The 24,950-nt window shown below is 36.2% G+C and overlaps 1 protein-coding gene across 2 annotated transcripts in view; it reads right to left on the bottom strand.

Moving 5' to 3' along the window:
* Positions 1-24,950, bottom strand: part of LOC18104063 (probable leucine-rich repeat receptor-like protein kinase At1g35710) — a 119,614-nt gene that overhangs the window by 85,208 nt on the left and 9,456 nt on the right. The window lies entirely within an intron of this gene.

Genomic DNA, 24,950 nt, shown 5'->3' with positions numbered 1-24,950 from the left:
ACTAATTCAATAAGTTGTTTTCGTGTTTTATATATATATAAACCTGAAAATAAAGTAAAAGTAGTAAACAGACCAAAAAATTAAAATTATTTTCTAAATTAAATAATAAAAAAAACCAAGAATTTTTTTTTTTAATCTCCTGCTTCAGCGTTTTCTCCTTTAATTGAATCGGTCAATAAATAATATAAGAGACTGCATTAATCGCGGGCTCTCTAAATTAATTGGAATGGCAAGGTATAGGACCTTTCATTCTGGAATTTCTAAATAATCTTTGTTTGTTTTTTTTTTTAAATCAACACATCTAACATAAAAAATTCATAGAATAATACCATTTCAAAACAAATTAATGAAATAACATAGTTTAATCATATTGTACAACAATAATATATCATTTAATAAATATTGCTATTAGAAAGTACAACATAGTTAAATATCACAATTTAAAACACAACAACTTAAGATATTATATTTAAAAAGCTACATTAATTAAAATTTAAATTCTCTAAATCAAAGAACAACACATAAACGTTGCCCTTCTCTCTCTTCAAAAACTGACCCACATCCTCAATTTCTCTCTATAAACACATATTAAAAATTTATTTAAATGTCTTGTTTTTGAATAATGATATCCTTGCACTGTATTATTCTATCAAAAAAAAATTGAATTATTTTACTATTTATTTGTATTTTATATGCTAATTGCGTAATTTATCCGTAATTTATCGGTAATCTTTATTCTACCTTTCCAAATCATAGGACTCCGTATGACATTGTGAGCTCTCCCTGTTGATTGGCAAGTACTGTACATATTGTGGCTCATCGTTCCAGATTTGACTTGTCCACAGATTCATGACGCAACTTTTTAACCGACTTTGAGCGCAAGAAGGCAGCTCACAAATTGTAATATCATGGGAGTTTTTTATTTGATGTACAATATTTGATAATATGATTGTGTTTACATCAAAAAAAAAATTCCACATGGATTATGTAAGAACAATATAGATAGGTAAAGGAAGGATTGATCCAAAAACTTATGTGATTGATCAACAAACTGACATACCTATTACGATAATATTTAATTTTTTCCACTACTCAATAATTATGATATTTTTCTTAATGTTGTCTCTGCAAACTAGCCGTGAGTATGTTGGTATTTTCATGCCTCTCACACAGCTCATGGCTATTCTTATTAGTTATTAAACTCAAGTTGGGGCATGGGTCAGGAGGGTAAGTTCATGATATTATATAGTAATTAGCACTCTAATTAGAATACTTGAGAGTACTTAATCTTAATCTGGATATCACATACACTACCAGAAATTCGCTAAATACCAACGGAATAATTTCTGTCGGTATTTTGAGGTCGAAATTACCGATGGCCAGTTTCTGTCCATAATTCAGTCGGTAAAAACCGACGCAAACTTTTCCGTCCGTAATTCAATCGGTAAATACCAACGGAAATTTTCCGTCGATATATACCGACTGAATTACGGACGTAAAAGTTTCTGAATTTTAAAAAAGGCGGGTCGCTGACGTGGAGGTTTTGGAGGGGTTTTTTTTTCCGACGGAATCACCGACGGATTCAAAACAACTGCCCGTACAGTGCCCGTAAAGTGATGTGACCGGTTCGCCGTTTAAATTTCCGACGGACTCACCGAGGGATTTGAAATGGCAGATCCGTACGGTGACATGTCTATGTTTCCGTCAGAATCACCGGCATAATCACCGACGGAGTGTCCGTCGGTAAAACCGTCAGAAAAAGTTAATATATGACAGCTCTGCCGACCCTCTCATCCCCTATTTCTCCTTCTTCTTCCTCATCCCAACTCTCCCCATCTGCAAACAACCAGCCCCCCTCCCCCCCCAAAAAAAAATCTTCCTCATAGCAGCACAACAAGTTATATTTCTTGAAGTTTTGTGGTCACAGCATCCGCGCGTGTTCTTATTTACCGACGGATTTTATCAATTTTTGTAAGTAATTATATCTTTTTAAATGTTAACATTTAATTAAATGTCAATTTTATTGTTTTTTTAGTATATGTATTTTGTTAGTAGATGTACATGTTTTATTGTTATTTCTCAAACAAACTTGTAGTATATGAATGTATAATTTTGTACCTGTTATGGTTTGTTTTAGATTTTGTAAGATTGTATTTGTTTGTAAATTGTTATTTCTTTATGGAATTACCGAATTACATGTGCTATTTTGAAATAATTAATAGCTTGCTTAATGGACCCGTTTAAAGTTTTATCAATGGTATTGCGGAGTGGTAATTTCCGTAAATTTATATTTTTTTAATTCGTATGGACATTGATAAATGATAATGAATATTTAATATTTATGAGAAGTTGTGATTGGTTTGTTGGATAATCTCGAGTTAAAGTAATATTTGTACAAGTTTATTTACCTAACTTAGTTAATTAATACATGATGTCATCATAATTTTATAGAGGTTCGATATAAGTCATGGATGATCGTTCATGGATGTATCGAGATTCACCCCAAGGATTGCGGAGGATGGATTATTGTAATGGGGTTCAGGGTTTTATTAATTTCGTAACATCTATTCCCAGAAATTTTACTGGAGGCGGTATTAGGTGTCCATGCAGGAAGTGTGAAAATAAAAAGTATCTGCATCCAGATGTTGTAATGATACATCTTATACACAAAGGGTTTATGGAGAATTACCAGTGTTGGTATGCACATGGAGAAGTATTTGTTAGCGAGAGTGAGAGGAGAATGGAAGAAACGGTGGTTGGGTCTACTTCTAGTGCTAGTAACGTGCATGAAACGGCAAATGACAACACTAATCCTTACAGAAATATGGTTATGGATGCAATGAAAATGAATCAAGGTAATGACAGTCAATGTCCAATCGTAGAAGAAGAACCTAATGTAGATGCAGCTAGGTTTTTTGATTTGTTGAAAGAATCTGACGAACCATTATGGGATGGCTGCACGAACCATAGTAAATTATCGGCCGTAGCACAGGTGTTCACCATCAAGTCAGATCACGGGTTGAGTGAGGCCGGGTATGACAAGATTATTGAATGGGCAAGAAGCATTTTACCTGAAGGGAACAGGCTGAAAGAGAACTTCTATGCTGCGAAGTCCATGATGAAACCCCTCGGTTTAGGATACCAGAAATTTGACATATGCCCTAACTTCTGCATGTTATACTACCTTGAAAATGCTGAGATGACCGAGTGCATGACATGCGGGCATTCCCGTTACAAACCTAGAACTGGCAGGGGAAAGACTCTAGTGGCTTATAAAAAACTTAGATACTTCCCGATCACACCTAGACTGCAGAGGTTATTCATGTCACCAAGGACTGCTGAGCACATGACATGGCACCAAGCACACCATGCGGTTGATGGAGTGATGGTTCATCCTTCTGACGGCGAAGCGTGGAAACGCTTTAACAGTGTTCATCCTCACTTTTCAGCTGAATCAAGAAATGTGCGTCTTGGGTTGTGTACAGACGGATTCAACCCATTTGGGTCATTTGCTACTCCTTATTCTTGTTGGCCGGTCATACTCACAGTTTATAACTTGCCACCGGGAATGTGTATGAGGCCGGAGTTCATGTTTTTATCTACTGTCATACCCGGTCCAAGAAGCCCGGGGCGGAATATAGATGTTTGTCTTCGACCGTTGATTGATGAGTTGGCGCAGTTGTGGTCCTCCGGAGCTCTAACTTATGATATATCAAGGAAACAAAATTTCCTTATGAGGGCGGCATTGATGTGGACTATCAATGATTTTCCAGCTTATGGAATGCTTTCTGGTTGGAGCACGCATGGGAAACTCGCATGTCCATACTGCATGGAAAACAACAAGGCATTCACGCTAGCAAATGGAGGTAAAGCTTCTTTTTTTGACTGTCACCGTCGCTTCTTGCCACTTCATCACAGGTACAGAAAGAACAGAAAAGATTTCTTTGTTGGCAGAGTTGAAAAAGATGTTGCATCCCCGCGTCTTTCTGGTGAAGAATTGCATGATGTTGTCTCAGAGTACGATGATATGTGTTTGGCCTTCAATCAGGAAAGCAAAAGTTTCATGGTTTTGGTTTGACCCATAATTGGGTAAAGCAAAGTATCTTTTTTGAGCTTCCTTATTGGAAGACCAATCTGCTTCGCCATAACCTTGACGTCATGCACATCGAAAAGAACATGTTTGAGAATATTTTCAACACCGTCATGGATGTGAAGGGGAAGACAAAGGACAACATCAAGGCTAGATTGGATATAGCTTTATACTGTAACCGAAAAAATATGGAGTTGGTTTATGATGAGTCACGGGTCGCAAAATCAAGAGCAAGCTTCGTGTTAGAGAAAAACGCACAACTACTAGTCTATAAATGGCTTAAGAGTCTGTGTTTTCCGGATGGACATGCATCGAACATATCAAGGCTGGTTAATATAGAGGACTGCAGATTGTATGGAATGAAGAGTCATGACTGCCACGTGTTTATGCAAACACTCATCCCATTAGCTTTTCGTGATTTGTTGCCAAAGGGAATATGGGATGCACTCACGGAGATCAGTCATTTCTTCAGAGATATATGCTCCAACAAGTTGAATGTTGATCACATTGAGAGGCTTCAAACGAATATCGTCGAGACACTATGCAAACTTGAGATGATATTCCCTCCATCATTTTTTTACTCAATGGAGCATCTCCCTATACATCTACCGTTCGAGGCAAAAGCTGGAGGACCGGTCCAATATAGATGGATGTACCCATTCGAACGGTTAGATATTACAGTTGCAATGTAATTCATATATAAAAGTATTTTATATGTTTTTCTTAATTGAAAATACTTGATTAATATTTCAATGCAGGTACTTGTTTAATCTCAAGAAAAAAGGTTAAGAACAAGGCGCATGTTGAGGCTTCGATATGTGAAGCCTATATTGTTGAGGAGATCTCAACATTTATCTCGTATTATTTCGAACCTCATATGAGAACGAGAATCAATCGCGTTCCACGGCATGATGATGGCGGTGAAGTGCCTTCCAGTGGGAACTTGTCAATATTCTCCAATACTGGACGACCCACACCTAAAAATGCCGTAAGAGGAAGATATTTGTCGGAAATAGAGTTCAAACAAGCACACAACTATGTTCTATTTAACTGTGATGAGCTGAGATCTTTTATTCAGTAAGTTTATACTAATTAAACTTTGTTAGTAATATACTGTTAATTATATATTGTAATATCATACACTCATTATCACTTGCAGGCAACATCGTCAATATTTGCTCTCCAATAACTCACAGCTGACTGAATCCCAGATCTTTCAATTACAAGATGAGCAGTTTGCCATGTGGTTCAGAACACATGTAAGCACTATCACAAACTCATTCTAACTTGCAAAATTACTGAACGTATGCATGTCATTACGAGATTCTCGTTCATTTACTGTTTATTGATGTACATTACATGCAAGGTTTATCAAATGGGAAGGAGTGCACCTAAGTCATTGTCTTTACTAAGCCTGGGGCCTGAAAGAAAATGTAAGTGCTACAACGGGTATTTTGTCAATGGATATGTTTTCCATACTGAAGAATACGGGCAAAGAAGAAAGACATACAACAGCGGTGTTTGTGTTAAGGGATCCACTAGTAGTGAGTTAGAAGTTGACTACTATGGTAGATTAGAAGAGGTCGTCGAACTGCAATATCATAACGAGCAGAATATAGTGTTTTTATTCAAATGCTATTGGTATGACACGACTGACAGAGGAATCAGAGTTGATCCGCACTATGGTCTGGTCGAAATCAACTCAAAAGCTAGACTCCGCAACATAAACGATGTCTTTGTTTTCGCAAAGCAATGTCAACAAGTTTATTACACATACACCCCTTCATTTAGAAAGGATCGATCAAGAGTGGATTGGTTGTCCGTTTTAAAAAGAAAACCCCGAGGTCGTGTCGAGGTTGTTCAGGATGAGAACGAAGACACAAGTGTGCGAGATGAAGTCTTTCAAGTTAGTGAGGTGGTTGAACCATATCGAGTTGCTCCTTCGATTGAATTGGAAGAAAATTCAAATTTTCGTGTTTTCGATGATAGTCTTGTTGATGTTGACGTAGATGAGTTAAATTTTGTTTTTAGCTCTAGCGGACAACCGAATATCGATGAAGAAGATGATATTCATATTGAAGATTGCGATGAAGGTGATGACAATTCAATTGATGACGAAGAAGAAGAAAATTCTGACTAACTACCAAAATGAAGCCCTATGTAAAACCCTTTTTTACATGTAATTTAGATTATGAATGATATATATATTTTGAAACACAAAATATTTATTACTTGAAATAATTAGTTAAAATGCCACAATTATGATTGATGATATATTTTGTGACATGAAATAATTACTTGAAATGCACCCTATCACCGACGGCCACACCGACGGACTTAAGTCCGTTGGCATTTCACAGAGAGTTCGAAAATAATTACTTGAAATGCCACCCTATCACCGACGGCCACACCGACGGACTTAAGTCCGTCGGCATTTCACAGAGAGTTCGAAAATAATTACTTGAAATGCCACCCCATTACAGACGGCCACACCGACGGACTAATTCCGTCGGTGTTTCACAGAGAGTTCGAAAATAATTACTTGAAATGCCACCAACTCACCGACGAATTTAAATACGTCGGTAAGTTGTCGGCGGTTCAATTTTACCGACAATATTACCGACGGACTGCGCGAATTTCAAAGGGTTGCGCATTTAATGCGCCTCTGACCGCGTAATATTGCCGACGGAATCACCGACGGACCGCGAAAAATATGGAGGGTCATTAAAAATTTTGGTGCGAAATTCAAACTTTACCGACGGATTTTTAACATATCACCGACGAAATAAATTAAAATAATAATTAATTTTATGTCCGTCGGTGAATCCATCGGTAAAACTGCCATATAAATTCAACCGACCGCCCTTTCAGTTCATTTTTTCTTCTCCTTCGTTTCTCACCTTAAGCTTTTGATTTTTTTGCTCTCCATTCTTCAAAGCTTTCACCTCCAATCTCTAGCAAGTTTTCTTCATCATCTTCATCAGTTTAAAAGGTTAGTGTTTTCTCTATTTCATTTTAGTTTAATAGTTTTTTTTTTGCTATTTTTTTGGTTATTTTTTTTGTTTTGGTGTATTTTTTGTAATATAGATAAAGTCTATAGTTTTTTTTTGCATAATTCATTGCTAAAGTATATAGTTTTTTTTTGAATTTTTTGAATATTTTTTATTGTTGTATTGGCATAATTATTATTAGTTAATTTGTTGAATTTTTATTGTTAATGTTGAATTTACCATAGAATTAGTAATTGAATATGTTAGAATAATTATTAATTTTACTTTATTATTGCATGATTTGTGTTTAATTTGTTTCATTTATTTTGATTGTTATTCTAGAGTTTTTTTTTTTAATTTATTGTTTTGTTGTATTGGCATAATTATTGAATAATTACTTGAATTGTAATTGTTAATGTTGAATTTACCGTAGAATTAGTAATTGAATATGTTGGAATAATTATTAGTTTTACTCAATTATTGCATGCTTTGTGTTTAATTTTTTCCATTTATTTTGATTGTTATTATAGAGTTTTTTATTTATTTATTGTTTTGTTGTATTGGCATAATTATTGAATAATTACTTGAATTGTAATTCTTAATGTTGAATTTACCTTAGAATTAGTAATTGAATATGTTGGAATAATTAGTATAGATTGGGTAAATTGGTTGTGGCTATTGTTAATATGTGCAGGTTTGTGGATTTGGGTAGTATCCGGTATAGGGGAGGTGCTGTCGAATTTTTTTTTACATTTGAATTTAATTATATAATTATTTGTATCAAATTGTGTAGATGCGTAGAACGAAAACCAGAGCTCGTCGCTCAGGTGCGGTCGCAGCTAGTTCGTCTAGCAGCGAGGATGATATTTCCTTAGGTGCCTCTCAAGAAGAGGCACCTACACCAGCTGCGCCGTCAACCGATGCTGCCTCTTCCAGCGGTACTTCACAGCGCAGAGGCGGCGTGCCTTCGCAGCGGAATCAATTTACCCGCAAGTACGAGGCACAGTGGAAGGACGACCTTTCAATGTAAGTTTGTTAAGGTTTTAGTTTTTTTTTTATCAAGTAATCACTATTGAATTTATTTCATTTATTTTCAGGTTCACAAACATTGAAGCCGCCCGAGTAATATCATCGGCGTTTAAATCGTCGATGGAGATTCCATTGTTTCAATAGAGTCAGATATCCAAGCATCCTGAATGGATGCCTCAAATCAATACATGGTTTAACAGGTTTGAGGTTGGTATTAATTTATAATTTTCAGCTTATTAATATAATTGTATTATTTGTATTTAAACTTGTTTATTTATACAAAGCACAAATTCTGCTGGGACATTGAGCATAAAGCTGTTGTGAGGAGGGTGTGGGAAAATCACGTGGCAACTAGGTAAGATCGAAAACAATACAAGATTTTTTTTAGACAAAAATTTATGTTTCGAAATGTAATTTTTGGTTGCGTGAAGCAGGTTGCGTGATTTTTGGTATGAAGCACAGAAAAAGGTAAAAAAAACGCGAGGGATAGGGGTTTCCAAGGCTGGAACGATGTTACGGTTTGGAGGGATTTCAAACCGATATACATCCCGGAAGATATATGGCTGCACTATCTTGAGCACGTGACGTCTGAGCGGTTCACACGACGCTCACAGTCCGGTGCTGGCAACCGGAATCGGCCAATTCATGGCGGGGTGACAACTCACACTGGCGGCTCCGTTCCGTTTGCTGCACATGCGAAACGGATGGTAAGATTATTTTAAATGAAATATATCGTTAAATTCAGTTGTTGTTAATATATCTTTTTTCATTATAGGCTGCGTCTCTTGGACGTGAGCCGAGCCCGATGGAGCTGTTTGTGGAGACGCACGTGCGGAGTCAAGACCGCCAGAAGGGGGTGCAACAGTTCGTTGATAATCGTGCTCAGCATTTCGTGGTATGTTTGTTCAACCATTTTATTTTGTAAGTTATTATGTTTATTGTATTGAATATGATGATTACTTTTTTTATTTTATTTTCAGGAGACCTATAATAATCGGTTGAGGGAGAGATACGGGGACGATACTTTGACCCATCCGGAATTCGATCCGGATTTGTGGATGGAGGTTGGCTCGTCAGGTGGACCAGATAAAAATCGGGTTTACGGGCTCTCCAACACTACGGCCGACAACTTGCGGTCGACCCGTAGTGTTTCAACCGTTGGGAGCTCCCAATCAATAGCGAGCTCCCAATCTAAGGAGTTCGTGGCTTTGCAGCAACTCAACGAGAAATACAACAACCTACAAGCGGAGTACGCACAACTCAAAGCGTCTCCTGCACAACAAAGAGCGGAGTCTGAGCAATTCAAAGCGTCTCAAGCACAACAAAAAGCGGAGTATGAAGCGGCTCAGGAACAACAAAAAGCGACTTATGACCAGCTTTACGAAATGATTATGAAATTGTCAAATAGCGGAACATGTGCGCCTAATCCTTTTTGGCCGTATAACCACCAGCCTCCGCCAGGATCTCCTCCTTCTCCTCAAGCTCCATCATCTTTATATTAATTTGTAATCAACATTATTTACCTTTAAAACTTCATTTATTATTTTTCTTGAAACATATTCAGTTTGTAATGAATATTATTTAATTTTGTTTTTTTTTATGTTTAATAAAAATTTTATTTGCATAATTGGTTTGTATAACAATTAATTTATATAGTTTTATATTATATATCCTAAATAATTTTTTAAAAACAAATTAAGAAAAAAACTATTACCAAGGATTTTACCGACGGATGAATTCGGTCGGTATTTTAAACATTCACCGACAGACTTACCGATGGACTTAATCCGTCACCATTTAACAGTAGCTTCCACAAGTACCGACGAATTTACAGACGGACATATTCTGTCGGTATTTTGAATTTCACCGACCGATGTAACGACGGATAGTTTCCGTCGGTAAATTCAATTTCACCGACGGAATGAAAAGCCGTCGGTATATTTCAAGCGGGAATCTTTTTTTTTTGGCGCGCACTTTTCGTCTGTAAAACCGTCGGTAAATGGTTTTTTTGTTTTTCCGACTGATATACCGATGGAATGGGGAATCACCGACAAAGGTAAAGCCGACGGACTTATTCCGTCAGGGATGACATCGGTAAAAAAATCACCGACGAACTTCTAATCACACACCGACGGAATTTGTCCGTCGGTAAAACTGTGAAATCTTGTAGTGATACCATAACAAGCCTAGCCTTATTTGAAAAAAATTGATCACAAGGTGCAACCTATCCCACAAGGGTATATGCAGCCCTAAGCCAGTCACATGTATCTACAATCAACATAAACTATAATTGGCAGTTCAACACCCGCAAGCTATCTTCCAACAAGGCAATTTTTATATATCTCAAAGACCTGTTGTTGGCTACTTCAACAAGGTCATGATGGATCAATCGATGGGTGATATGAAAACTTCTCATATACTTGAAAAAAGATGGCAAAGAGGTCTACAAACCAAGACCCAATTTAGAAGGATGTGGCATGTGAACATGCTAGTACAAAAGGATGATGCTAAACAATACATCTTACAAAGAGAATAAGTTTTGGCATCATAAAAGAATAGTCCTCTGATAAAAATCAGCAATGATAAACACTTGTTAGAATATTAACAAGTTGTGTTGATGATCGATCATGAACACAATCATTACAAGATAAGACTAAGCTTGATCTATTACAAGAACAACCTATTTATAGAGGGTGGAAGAGGGACTTTTTATCTTTATTAGGGACAAATCTTGACCCTTGATTCAAATGGGAAGGATCTTAGCTATCATAACCTATTTTTGAGTTATTCATCAAATTTTACTTTTTTTTCCTTCCCCCTAAAAAAATAAAAAAATAAAAAATAAATAATAATAGCAAGAAGACTAATATTTAACTTGGCAAAAGCAAGCTGGGAGGATTTCAAATATACAAAAACTCAAGTTGCAATTTTGGATGGAATTGGGGGATCAATTGTTCCCCATTGTACCCAAAACTGGAGAGACAATACAAATTTAAGGTTAAATTAAATCATTATTAGACGAATCTGCATAAAAATTAAGCCTAAACAAAAAATCAAGTTGCAATTTTAGATGGAATTGGGGGCTTAATTGTTCCCCATTGTACCTAAAACTAGAGAGACAATACAAATTAAAGGTCAAATTAAATCATTATTGGACAAATCTGCATAAAAATTAAGCTTAATGACATAATTAGATTTATAATAGGCCAATTTGATTTAATCATGGGCCAAACTAAAAATTTAATTATGCTTAAGAATTAATCTGGGTCAAATTAAAGGTTTTAATTAAATTCAAAAACTTAATTATACTTTAAATGGGTTAAATAAGTTTTATTAGGGACTTAATTGGTGAAAAAATAAGTTTGGGCCCCAATTTGGGCTTAATTGAGAAGATTGTAATTTTAAAGGACCAAACTGAATTTTTATAAAGTTAATTGGTTCAAATCAGGGGTGAAATTGCAAGAGAATCAGAAGTTTAGGGTTAATTAGGGGTTAAATTGAAGAAATTTGCAGCCAATGACCTTTTTGAAAAAAACGCCGAACTCTAGGGACTAAATTGATTGAAATAAGGGGTGAAATTTAAGAGATTTGAAAGTTTAATGGTCAATTAAGGGTCAATTTGCATAAATTCAAAACCAAGTACCAAAATAATAAAGGCGCTAAAATTCAAGGTTGATGTTAGAGTTCTGCAGGGGGAAATTGTATAAAATTAAAAGTTTCAAGTTAATTAGGGGTGCAATTGAAAGGAATCAAAAGCCAGATGATCGAATTGAAGTTTGACCAAATTCCTATATTAGAACCCCAAAGCCAAAAACGACATCGTTTTGAAAACGATACAAAAAAAGGAACAAACCAGACAACTCATCATGTGGTTATTGTTCATCATCTTCTTCTTTTTACCTAAAAAAGTTGTTCGGATGGCTATTTTTCAATGACATTTAATGTTTCATCTCTCAACTAAACAGAACAAACCATACACCACCATGATGGCCTGATATTGTACTATACCCTAGAGTAGATCTCGTCGGCCAACTGCTCTTATAGCCACCGAGGCACTGCCCCAAAAGGCCAACTTAGGAAACCTTCAGCTGCCAACTTTTTCAGGCTGTTTCTACCCAATTTTCAGAAAAAAATTCAAAAATAGCGAAAAACAACAAAAATCCAAGAAATATGTTTTTTTAATATATTTGCATCATTTTTAGTATTTTCAACATTGTCTCAAAAGAATTTAAATTTTCAAAGACCTTTGGAACATGTTCGACTTTTAACGCGTTATTTTTAAAATCACTGATTTTCCTCATTCGAGTCGATGTTGATAAGAAAAATCCAAAAAAATAAGAAAAATCAAATTTACAAAAAAAAAAGTTGAAGGACCAAGTTTGGGGACCAAACAATATTTTACCTACAAATAGTAGCCTTCAACACACACAAAAGAGGGGGTAATTTTGAACATTTGAGAAAAACACAATAAAACCCTAAACCTAAACATATCTCCTTCAAAAACCAAAGTCGCCGCACCCCCCGGCTTGAATTTAATTTTCTCCGCCACACAGACCCCTTCAACCTCTGCCCCCCGGCCATCTTCCTTGTAGAGGCCGCTCCCTTTCCTCCCAAAGCCAGCGCCACCCTCCCTTCGGCCAAAGAGAACCAGAGAGCAAAAAGCTTCAAGCTTCAAGCCCTCTCTGCCATTGCAGTCTTTCCCCCCGTTTTCCTTTCCATTTCCCCCACAGACCGACCTCCATTGTTTCCCCATTTTCTTTCGCCCTCAGCACCAGCATCTCCTCTCACCGCCGAACACAGCGACACCGCCTCCAAGCCACAACCGTCACATATTTTTCTCCCTCACCAGATCTCCCTCTCTTAGTCGTTTTCATCTCACTGTCTGCCTCCATTTCCATCTTCCCCGTTCCCTCCAGCTCGCCAAGACCCCGAAGTGGACACGTAACGGCACCCACAGACCCACCTTTGTCCCTTTCCCCAGCGGTGACCTCCAACACTCTTTCCACAACCACTAGATCTGCCGCTTGAAGAAGAAGGAAAGAATAACAAACCCGAACAGAGCAGCAGACCCGAAACGGACTTGTACAAAAAGAAAAATTAAAATCAACTGCCTGTAGTGTTTTCGGTTGTTTTGCAGGTCACCGCCGGCGTAGGGAGACAGTGAAGAGGAAGACATTCCCGATCCACCGGTTTTGTTGCCTTCATCGGCGGCGGCGCGTGAACCCACGCGCTGCCAGTGGCGGAGGCGCGTGGAGCAACGCGCCGCCATTGTTCCAGCAGTGCTCCTGAGGGCTTATTTATTTATTTTGGTAATTTTCAGACATTGTTGTGTATATTTAGATTACGGTTTGGGTTATTTTTTAATTTTGATTGGTTTGTAAACATGTAATGAGTGTGTACTTAAACATAGTACAAGAAGAGTGTTTGAGTGGGTGTTTTGTTATTTTTTTTTATGTATGTTTTGAATGATAAAAACTAAAAAGAAAAATAAAAAAGGAAAAAAGAAGAAAATTAAATGTTTTAATTTGCATTGAATTTGGTTCATATTTCAAAAACATATCAAAAAATATTTTTTCTTTTGGTATCCGGGATTATAATCTTATACGTAAGATATATTCATGATATTAAATAGAAAAGTTTGTGTTGTTTTATTGATGCTAGAGCAATTAGGTTTTTTTTACCTGATAAGATAAGGATCTCCTTACCGAGGAGGACTTTTCTTTTCTTTTTTAAGAAATCATTGGCAAAGACAACTTTTATAACCTTTTTCATATCAAATCGCGAAGCAGCTTACCTTAGATAGGGTGTGCTAGGGGTGCTAATACCTTCCCTAGCCACAACCAGTTCCTTGCTCGTGAATCTCTAACAAGATCAGTACATCCGGGTTTCCTAGTAACCCTCAATGAAATACTAGGTGGCGACTCCCAACGAAACAAGCAAACGAACAAAAAATCACCAAACAGATGTCGCACGGGTGACGTGCGACACAGGTTTTGACGACAACTTTGAACTAACTGTTGGGATCCTTCTGGTTTAAATCAAGGGCCAAGATTTGTCTCTAATAAAGACAAAATGTCCATCTTCCACCCCCTATAAATAGGGGTGGATTCCTGGCATTGAGTAAGAAGAAATTAGAGGCCAAAGTTAGGAAGAAATCAGCTTCCCCGTGGTTTTTTCTGCCATTATCATTTTTCTTCTTCTCTACCACCACGACCTCAGCTTATACAGCCACCAGCCACCTTGTTGTTGGCTTCTTCACCAATAGCTCCACCACGATTCGTCAACACGACCACCAACCGATCACCTCCACTTAAGGAATAACCACTGCAGATTTTTTTTCCTTTCCACTGCAAACCTTTCTTCCACCAGCAGGACCACCGCCATGACCCCCTACTCCAGGTAAAACTCTTCTCCCCCTGCAACAAGACCAGCCACTGCATGCAGAACGAGAATACATTCTGTATACAGAAGGCAAATTAATTGACATAGTTGCTAGGTTGGGCTAGCGACCATGTGGTTCTGGGCTGGACCTGTTTCATCCCAGCCTAGATGGTTGACCCTGGTCCAGCCCAAAAAAAAAAACAAAGAGAGAGAGAGATGTTATTGGGCTGCTTAGTCGGGCTGGAACCATTTCAGTTAGCCTAAATGGTTGGTCAGAGTCTAGCCTATTTAATAAATAAATAATATTAAAATATAATAATATTAAAATATTAAAAGAAATATTAAAAAAAGAGAGAAAAAATTCAAATTTTTCAAAGGGCATTTTAAAAATATTTGTGGCCCCCTCGTATGTTTTGCCAAGTGTTTTGCATAATATCAAGTTGTAAACCTACACTGTAAGATACAGACCCAATATTAAAAATACCTAATTTTCTGTGAAAGTTTTCTTTCAAACAAATTCAAAAATAAAAAAAATCAAAAAAATAATTAAATTAATTTCCTCTTTCCAAAAACATAAAAAATAGGTTTTGTCTTCGTGTATACAGTCAAATCCTAAAGGTTTTTCATGCATATTTTCTAAAAAATAAATCACATTTTTATCATGTTTTTAAAAAAAATACAAAAATGGATATCCTAAACATTTTATGATTATCTATTAAGGTTTGGCAAAAATACAAAAAAAAATCTCATTATAATTAGTTTATCCCAATAAGATAGAGACTTGTTCACGAAGAGAAATCTACCTTGAACCTTAGATAAGACCAATGGATATAAACATGACCTAAAAAGCAATCAAACAATAATAAAGTTTACCTTAAGTAGGGTGCATTAGGGGTGTTGCGTCTTCCCCTTGCACAATCAATCCCTTACCCGGACTTTCGCAGACCATTAGGTTTCCTAGTGATCATAACAATAGGTGGCGACTCCTGAATCTTATAATCATAATTTGAATATTTGAATATTTAAATTTATTTTAAAGAAGTATAATTTCAAATCAAAATTTTACAGGTGGACACGTTAATGAAGACAATAGGGTGGAGTGTAGTTGCAATATTAAAATTGTTGTAGGCTTTCTTGTCTAAGAAATTTTGATTATTGATTATTTTTGAATTTTTATATTTAGATTGTCTAGAATTTATTTAGGCATTTACAAGTGAACATTGCATGTTGCATTATTACCAAAACCAATTACCATTATACTTGTAACAATAGACCAACTTACAAGAAAAGAAAATAAGTTGCTTGAAAAGAAAATATACTATGTTGGAGTATTTGTATAATCACTTAAAGAATTTAAAGATTTCATTTTAAGGTTTGGGGTTAGCTTTTAGGTTTTGGGGTTAGGATTTATGGTTAATTTATAGGGCTGGGTTTGAAGTTTGGATTTAGAATTTGAAATTTAAGGTTTGAATTTTAGAGGTAGTGTTTAGTATATGGATTAGAGTTAGACTTAGTGTAGGGTTATGATTAGAGATAAGGTTTGGGGTTTGGATTAGGATAAGTTTTTTATGGTTTATGGTTAGGGGTTAATTAGGATTAGAGTTTGAATTACGGTTAGTTTTTATGATTTAGGGTTTCAGGTTAGTCATGCTTAGGGGCTTGTTAGGGTATTGTTCAAGGTTTAAATTTAGAGTTAGTTCAGGGTTTGGTACGTATTGTGTCTATTAAACGTGACTTTTTTAAATTTCACATTTGGGAGCGAGATGTGATAAATACCAAACAATGTTATTTAACTAAAAACAATTCCACTTGTGTTATTTGGCCAATATTGCCAATATGCGGTTTAAAAAAAAAACAATTTAGCATTGTTTGAAAATATTGTTGGCAAAATAACACAGTTTGAAAAAGTTTTAATGAAATATCATAGTTTGGTAAATGTTGCTGGTGGGAGCTGTAACTGATGACGATAATTTAAGGAGGAGGGAGAGAGAGAAAAGAAAGAAAGAAAGAAAGAATTAATAAGATTCTGGAGTCACATCAAAGCTCTGAAGATGACAATTCTAGTATCTTCAAAAAGATCTCGATGAGACAAATCCAACGACATTAAAGAAGGTTACCAACTGTGTTATTTAGTTTAAATGTTCTTGTATTTGGTTTCTATTATTTTGAGGAAACCAACTTCTTCCTCATCAAGTTTTTTATTTTCAAGTTTCAAATTTAGTTGTTGTTAAGAGTTGGGATGGTTTGGTTTTTACAAGCATCTATTGGTGATTATTGGATGTAGCTATTAATGCAAGGATAATAGTCTTATGACATGTTAAGACAGTGGATTGAAAATTGTTTTATGCATGTATATCTACACTTTTAACAATGCTTTTAGCAAAGAGGAAACTCAGTACAGCTCTCAGTAAAAGCACTCACATGCTAAAGTACTTGCGTGACAGTAGTGTAGAATATGTAGCAAAACTACTATGCAAGTCCACAGTGAATTGTGTCTTGGTCCACAGTGTGTATGTACAGTAAGTCCACAATGCATGCATGTACAGTGAAAAATCCACGCGTTTTAGAGTTCTGTTAATATATATATATATATATATATATATATATATATATATATATAAACCTGAGAAATAAAAGAAAAAATTAAAATAGTAAATAAATTAAGAAAAATAAATTTATCAAACATACTATTTAATTTTCTAAATTAAATAAAAAAATAACTAAGAAAAAAATATTTTGAATACCTCTGATCAACAGCAATCCATCTAGCAGAATCTCTTTAAATTCAGCAAGTAAATGCTTGATTGCCTTAGAAATATCTATCATTTATTTTTCATTTATTCTTGTAATATAAAATTACAAGAATCCATATCTACTGCGTCATTTTATATCTCATCTCTATATTTTACAAAGAAAAAAAAACATTTCATAATATTGTGTTACAATCCATTATTTTTAGTCCCTAATCACGGTAGTCTCTTTTTCTTTCTTTCCTCCGATTTCGAACCATAAACTCTTTTTTCTTTCTTTTTGTATTATCAACATAATTAAATTAAATAAAAAAAATTATTTTTTAAAAAAATATAATTTTGGAAACACAAAGAAATTGGAGATAAAAAAGGGTTGTAAGACCATGTATGTCTATACATTGACTCGTTGACTCAGGAAATCTTCACAAGGGTGTAACTTTCTTGAAGTTATAAACCGACAAGCTATTCCCGTGATATTAGGGGTATTCAAAATAACCGATTAACTGAGAAAACCAAAGAAAAATTAACCAAAAAAACCGAACCGAAATGAAAAACCGATTAAACCGATTTTTAAAACCATAAATTTTAACAGGTCCGGTTCGGTTTCGGTTTTGAACCAGAAACCGGACCAAACCGAACCGGACCCATTAAACAATTAACAAACAATTATGATATAAATAGTTAAGTTAACCTAACCGGCTAACCCTTCCTCCCTGTGCATCTCATCTCACAAAAAGCCGCCTCCTTCCCAGATAAATTCCCAATCTTCCTCTCAATTAATTCTTAATCTTCCTTTCCCAGTTTCTGCACTTTCCTAGTTTCTCCAATTTTCCAGTTTCTGCACTGCCATCTGTGTTTAAGCATTTAACAAGCAAAGCCCTGGCCTCCTCTACTTGGTTCAACTTGATAGTGGATGTATCAGATATGTTTATAGAGAGGTTTGGTTTAGATGTTTTCTTGGCTTTAGGGATTGCAAACATTTGAATTGTGCTTCTGGTTCAAGAAACCCCAATGGTTGCTGTTCATGTTCACAGGAACAAAAGTGAAAATCCAGCCAGGTTTCCCCCATCACCCCTTGATATACTCCTGAGCGACGGCAGTGCTGGCCTCGAAGAAAGTAGGGAGATCATGGACGGCGTGTGAAGCGACATCTCGGATAATGGAGGATTTATTTTTCAAGCCGGATTCGGATTCTTCCAGGTCTTTCTTGTAGATTTCGATGATGGATTCAGATTTGGTTGTTAAGGTTTGGATGAGAGAGCCAAAGGACCAAGTGGAGTTTTGGATTGGCGGGTCAGGGTTCAGGTTTAAGTTTCCCGGTTTTTTGCCAAGAAAACCGGATTTAACCGAACCGGACCGGTTCGGTTTGAACAGGTTTTCGGTCTGGTTTGGTTTATATTTCACAAAATTAATGTAATTCGGTTCGGTTGGTTTTTTGAGTCTAAACCGAACCAAACCGAACCATGAACACCCCTACGTGATATCATGGGTGGATCTGATGTAAGTTGTTTTCATGCTTCATAAAATTGAATAGTATCAGAGAATAATATAAAATTATTTTTTAAAATTTATAATAACTTAAATTTTTTAGTTGGAATGACTATTTAATATTATATCGAGGTTTTGATGATCAACTAATCATGAATTTGAATCTTAATATCTTTATTCTAATTAATAAAATTAAAGATAAAATAGTTTGAGTATATACAAGTTTTAAATCTAAATAACTTTCACCGGAGAACACTACCAGAAATTCGCTAAATAGCAACGGATTTACCGACGGAATATTTCTGTCGGTAATTTGAGGTTGAAATTACCGACGGACCATATTCCGTCCGTAATTCAGTCGGTAACTACCGACTGAATTACGGACGGAAACGTTTCCGTCGTAAAAAAAAAACAGGTCGCTGACGTGGAGGTTTTGGCGGGTTATTTTTTTAGATGGAATCACCGACGGATTAAAAAAGACAGCCCGTACAGCGACCGCCGTTTATATTGCCGATGGAATCACCGACGGATTTGAAATGGCAGATCCGTACAGTGACGTGTCGATTGTTCCGTCAGAATCATCGGCGGTTTCACCGACGGATATTCCGTCGGTGAAACCGTCGGTGAAAGTTGATATATGTCCACTCCACCGACCCTCTCCTCCCCTATTTCTCCTTCTTCTTCCTAATCCCAACTCTCCCCATCTGCAAACAACCAGCCCCCCCTCCCCCCAAACAAAAATCTCCCTCATATCAGCACAACAAGTTATATTTCTTGAAGTTTTGTGATCACAACATTCGTGTTCTGATTTACCGAAGGATTTTATCAATTTTTGTAAGTAATTCTTTCTTTTTAAATTTTAACATTTAATATTTAAATGTCAATTTTATCATTTTTTTAGTATATGTATTTTGTTAGTAAATGTACATGTTTTATTGTTATTTCTCAAACAAACTTGTAGTATATGAATGTATAATTCTATACCTGTTATAGTTTGTTTTAGATTTTGTAAGATTGTATTTGTTTGTAAACTGTTAAAACTTTATGGAACTACCGAAGTACATGTGCTGTTTTGAAATAATTAATAGCTTACTTAATGGGTCCGTTTAAAGTTTTATCAATGGTATTGCGGAGTGGTAATTTCTGTAAATTTATATATTTTAATTTGTATGGACGTTGATAAATGATAATGAATATTTAATATTTATGAGAAGTTGTGATTGGTTTGTTGGATAATCTCGAGGTAAAGTAATATCTTTGCAAGTTTATTTACCTAACCTAGTTAATTAATACATTATGTCATCATAATTTTATAGAGGTTCGATATAAATCATGGATGATCGTTCATGGATGTATCGAGATTCACCCCAAGGATTGCGGAGGATGAATTATTGTAACGGGGTTCAGGGTTTTATTAATTTCACAACATCTATTCCTAGAAATTTTACTGGAGGTGGTATTAGGTGTCCATGCAGGAAGTGTCAAAATAAAAAGTATCTGCATCCAGATGTTGTAATGATGCATCTTCTACACAAAGGGTTTATGGAGAATTACCAGTGTTGGTATGCACATGGAGAAGTATTTGTTAGCGAGAGTGAGAGGAGAATGGAAGAAACGGTGGTTAGGTCTACTTCTAGTGCTAGCAACGTGCATGAAGCGGCAAATGACAACACTAATCCTTACAGAAATATGGTTATGGATGCAATGAGAATGAATCAAGGTAATGTCAGTCAATGTCCAATCATAGAAGAAGAACCAAATGGAGATGCAGCTAGGTTTTTTGATTTGTTGAAAGATTCTAACGAACCATTATGGGATGGCTGCATGAACCACAGTAAATTATCGGTCGTAGCACAGGTGTTCACCATCAAGTCAGATCACGGGTTGAGTGAGGTCGGGTATGACAAGATTATTGAATGGGCAAGAAGCATTTTACCTAAAGGGAACAGGCTGAAAGAGAACTTATATGCTGCGAAGTCCATGATGAAACCCCTCGGTTTAGGATACCAAAAAATTAACATGTGCCCTAACTTCTGCATGTTATACTAACTTGAAAATGCTGAGATGACCGAGTGCAGAGGAAAGACTCTAGTGGCATATAAAAAACTTAGATACTTCCCGATCATACCTAGACTGCAGAGGTTATTCATGTCACCAAGGACTGCTAAGCACATGACATGGCACCAAGCACACCATGCGGTCGATGGAGTGATGGTTCATCCTTCTGACGGCGAAGCGTGGAAACGCTTTAACATTGCTCATCCTCACTTTTCAGCTGAATCAAGGAATGTGCGTCTTAGGTTGTGTACAGATGGATTCAACCCATTTGGGTCATTTGCTGCTCCTTATTCTTGTTGGCCGGTCATACTCACAGTTTATAACTTGCCACCGGGAATGTGTATGAGGCCAGAGTTCATGTTTTTATCTACTGTCATACCCGGTCCAAGAAGCCCGGGGCAGAATATAGATATTTGTCTTCGACCGTTGATTGATGAGTTGGCGCAGTTGTGGTCCTCCGGAGCTCTGACTTATGATATATCGAGGAAACAAAATTTCCTTATGAGGGCGGCTTTGATGTGGACTATCAATGATTTTCCAGCTTATGGAATGCTTTCTGGTTGGAGCACGCATGGGAAACTCGCATGTCCATACTGCATGGAAAACAACAAGGCATTCACGCTAGCAAATGGAGGTAAAGCTCTTTTTTTTTAGACAAAAATTTATGTTTCTAAATGTAATTTTTGGTTGCGTGAAGTAGGTTGCGTGATTTTTGGTATGAAGCACAAAAAAAGCAAAAAAAATCGCGAGGGATAGGGGTTTCCAAGGTTGGAACGATGTTGCGGTTTGGAGGGATTTCAAACCGATATACATCCCGGAAGATATATGGCCGCACTATCTTGAGCACGTGACGTCTGAGCGGTTCACACGACGTTCACAGTCCGGTGCTGGCAACCAGAATCAGCCAATTCATGGCGAGGTGACAACGCACACTGGCGGCTCCGTTCCATTTGCTGCACATGCGAAACAGATGGTAAGATTAATTTAAATGAAATATATCGTTAAATTCAGTTGTTGTTAATATATCTTTTTTTCATTATAGGCTGCATCTCTTGGACGTGAGCTGAGCCCGATGGAGCTGTTTGTGGAGACGCACGTCCGGAGTCAAGACCGCCAAAAGGGGGCATAACAGTTCGTTGATAACCGTGCTCAACATTTCGTGGTATGTTTGTTCAACCATTTTATTTTGTAAGTTATTATGTTTATTGTATTGAATATGATGATTACTTTTTTTTTATTTTCAGGAGACCTATAATAATCGGTTGAGGGAGAGATACGGGGACGATATTTTGACCCATTCAGAATTCGATCCGGATTTGTGGATGGAGGTTGGCTCGTCAGATGGACCCGATAAAAATCAGGTTTACGGGCTCTCTAACACTACGGCCGACAACTTGCGGTCGACCCGTAGTGTTTCAACCGTTGGGAGCTCCCAATCTAAGGAGTTCGTGGTCTTGCAGCAAAACACGACTCAGCTCACCGAGAAATACGATAACCTATCAGCGGAGTACGCACAACTCAAAGCGTCTCATGCACAACAAAGAGCAGAACAAAGAGCGGAGTCTGAGCAAATCAAAGCGTCTCAAGCACAACAAAAGGTGGAGTATGAACAACAAAAAGCGACTTATGAACAGCTTCGCGAAATGATTATGAACATGGCAAATAGTGGAACATGTGCGCCTAATCTTTTTTGGCCGTATAACCACCATCCTCCTCCAGGATCTCCTCCTCCTCCTCCAGCTCCACCTTTATATTAATTTGTAATAAACATTATTTACCTTTAAAACTTCATTTAATATTTTTCTTGAAACATATTCAGTTTGTAATGAATATTATTTAACTTTGTTTTTTTTTTTAATGTTTAATATAAATTTTATTTGCATAATTGGTTTGTATTACAATTAATTTATATAGTTTTATATTATATATCCTAAATAATTTTTTAAAAACAAATTTAGAAAAAAACTATTACCAAGGATTTTACCGACGGATTAATTCGGTCGGTATTTTAAACACTCACCGATAGACTTGCCGACAGAATTAATTCGTCGGTATTTAACAGTAGCTGCCACACGTACCGATGAATTTACAGACGGATATTAAACTCACCGACAGATTTACCGACGGTTAGTTGCCGTCGGTAAATCACGATATCACCGATGGACTAAAAATCCGTCGGTATATTTCAAGTGGGAATCTTTTTTTTTTACGCGCAAATTCCGTCTGTAAAACCATCAACAAATGTTTTTTTTTTCCGACCAATATAGTGACGGAAGGGGGAATCACCGACGAAGGGAAAGCCGATGGACGTAATCCGTCGGTGATGACGTCGGTAAAAAAACCACCGACGAACTTCTAATCACACATTGACGGAATTTTTCTGTCGGTAAAATTATGAAATCTTGTAGTGGAAATTAAATTAGAAAAAATATAAAATTATTTTTATAACTTTATTGAAATGGTGTTTAAAAAATACGTAACTAGTGTTGCATCAGTCAAGAAATGTCACAACTTGTCGTGTTAAAAAATACATCATTATTCCATGAAAGCCTCACCGACCAATAACGAATGGACTTGATGCATCACGAAGTTGGAAATTCAATAGCTATATATATAGTAAACTCCCTCGGCCCCGGATTGTGCCATGGGGTCTCAGGAAGTCATGTTCTCTTTGTTTTTTCTTTAGTCTAGTCGACGGAATGGGTCATGATTTTGATTGCCATTATGTCCGTTTGTAATCAACCTTTTATCGTGGTCGGATGGTCCGAAACAGCTTTTCTTTGCTTAATGAATCCGTCATGAATTATTACAAACTGTCACATTGTAGGATGTGGACTCTCTGTATAATAGCTTCACGGTACATTTACGTGATCGATCATGCAATGAAAGCTTCACCAACCAATAAACTGTTATCGTGCTCATTAGGGTTGAATTTTCTAATAGAGCACAACATGACTGAAATAGGAGTCTTGCAATATTTTTTTTCTTTGTTTTTGTTAATTTTTCAGAAGCTATAAACTAAATTTTATCTTTCAATTAAGGGAAGTAGACATCATCTCCATTATTAAGTTATGAAAAGTAATATTATTATTGTAATTTTTTCATATTCAAATATTTATTTATTCTTATTTTAGAATTATATTATTAATTTTTATTCATGCTTATTGAATTTTTTTAAGATGGTATTTATGTGCTTTTTAGTTTCTTTGATTTATGCTCATGCTTATTAATTTCGTTTGGTTTTTACAAGGATCTATTGGCTATTATTGGATGTAGCTGCTGTTAGTGTCAGAAGGATAATATTCTTATGACATGTTAATACAGTGGATTGAAAATTGTTTTAGGATTAATTATCTCTTCTAGTTATATTTATTTTTTAAAAAAATAAATTTAAAAAATAATTAATAGGATATGATTCGTTACTCTCTTTAGCACTATAAAATTTCCGATGCCTGTGATATCATGTGTGGATCTGTTGGAAGTTGTTTTTGTGCTTAATTAGAAAAGTTGAATAGATCACTAGCTAGTGTTGAATCAGTCAAGAAATGTCACAAATTGTCGTGTTAATTGCTTCTTTTTACTTCAAAGCACATCCACAGCACTATGCCATTCAAGCTTCACCAGCCAATAACCTGTTAATCATGCTCATGGAGTAGATGCATCATGAACATGGAAATGCAACAGTTAGTAAACTCCCTTGGCCCCAGATTGTGCCATGGGGTCTCAGGGAAGTCATGTTCTCTTTGGTTTTTTCTTTAGTCAAGTGGACGGAACGTATCATGGCCAATCACGTTTATCGTGGTTTTTCTTTTTCCTTTTTTTCCAGAGCAGCTTTATTGTGGTTTTCTTTGCTTTCACATTCCTGAATTTGACAGCTTTGTAGCTTTTTTCATCGTGGTTGAATGGTCCGAGACAACCTTTCTGTTCTTTTCTTTGTTTCTTTACTTATAAAATGAATCCGTCATGAAATGTCACAAACTGTCGCATTGGAGGCCTCTCTGTATATGCCATGAAAGCTTCACCAACCAATAACATGTTTATCATGAAGTACTTGGAAATTCAGTAGTTAGCATGCTCCCCTTCATTAGCCACAGATTGCGGTATGGATTCTCAGGAAGTCATATAAAATAGCAAATGTTAAAGATGTTCATAATGATAAAGTAA

Source organism: Populus trichocarpa, chromosome 13 (assembly GCF_000002775.5).
Source record: "Populus trichocarpa isolate Nisqually-1 chromosome 13, P.trichocarpa_v4.1, whole genome shotgun sequence".
NCBI classification, from domain to species: Eukaryota; Viridiplantae; Streptophyta; class Magnoliopsida; order Malpighiales; family Salicaceae; genus Populus; species Populus trichocarpa.
This window is presented reverse-complemented; position numbering and strand designations above follow the sequence as displayed.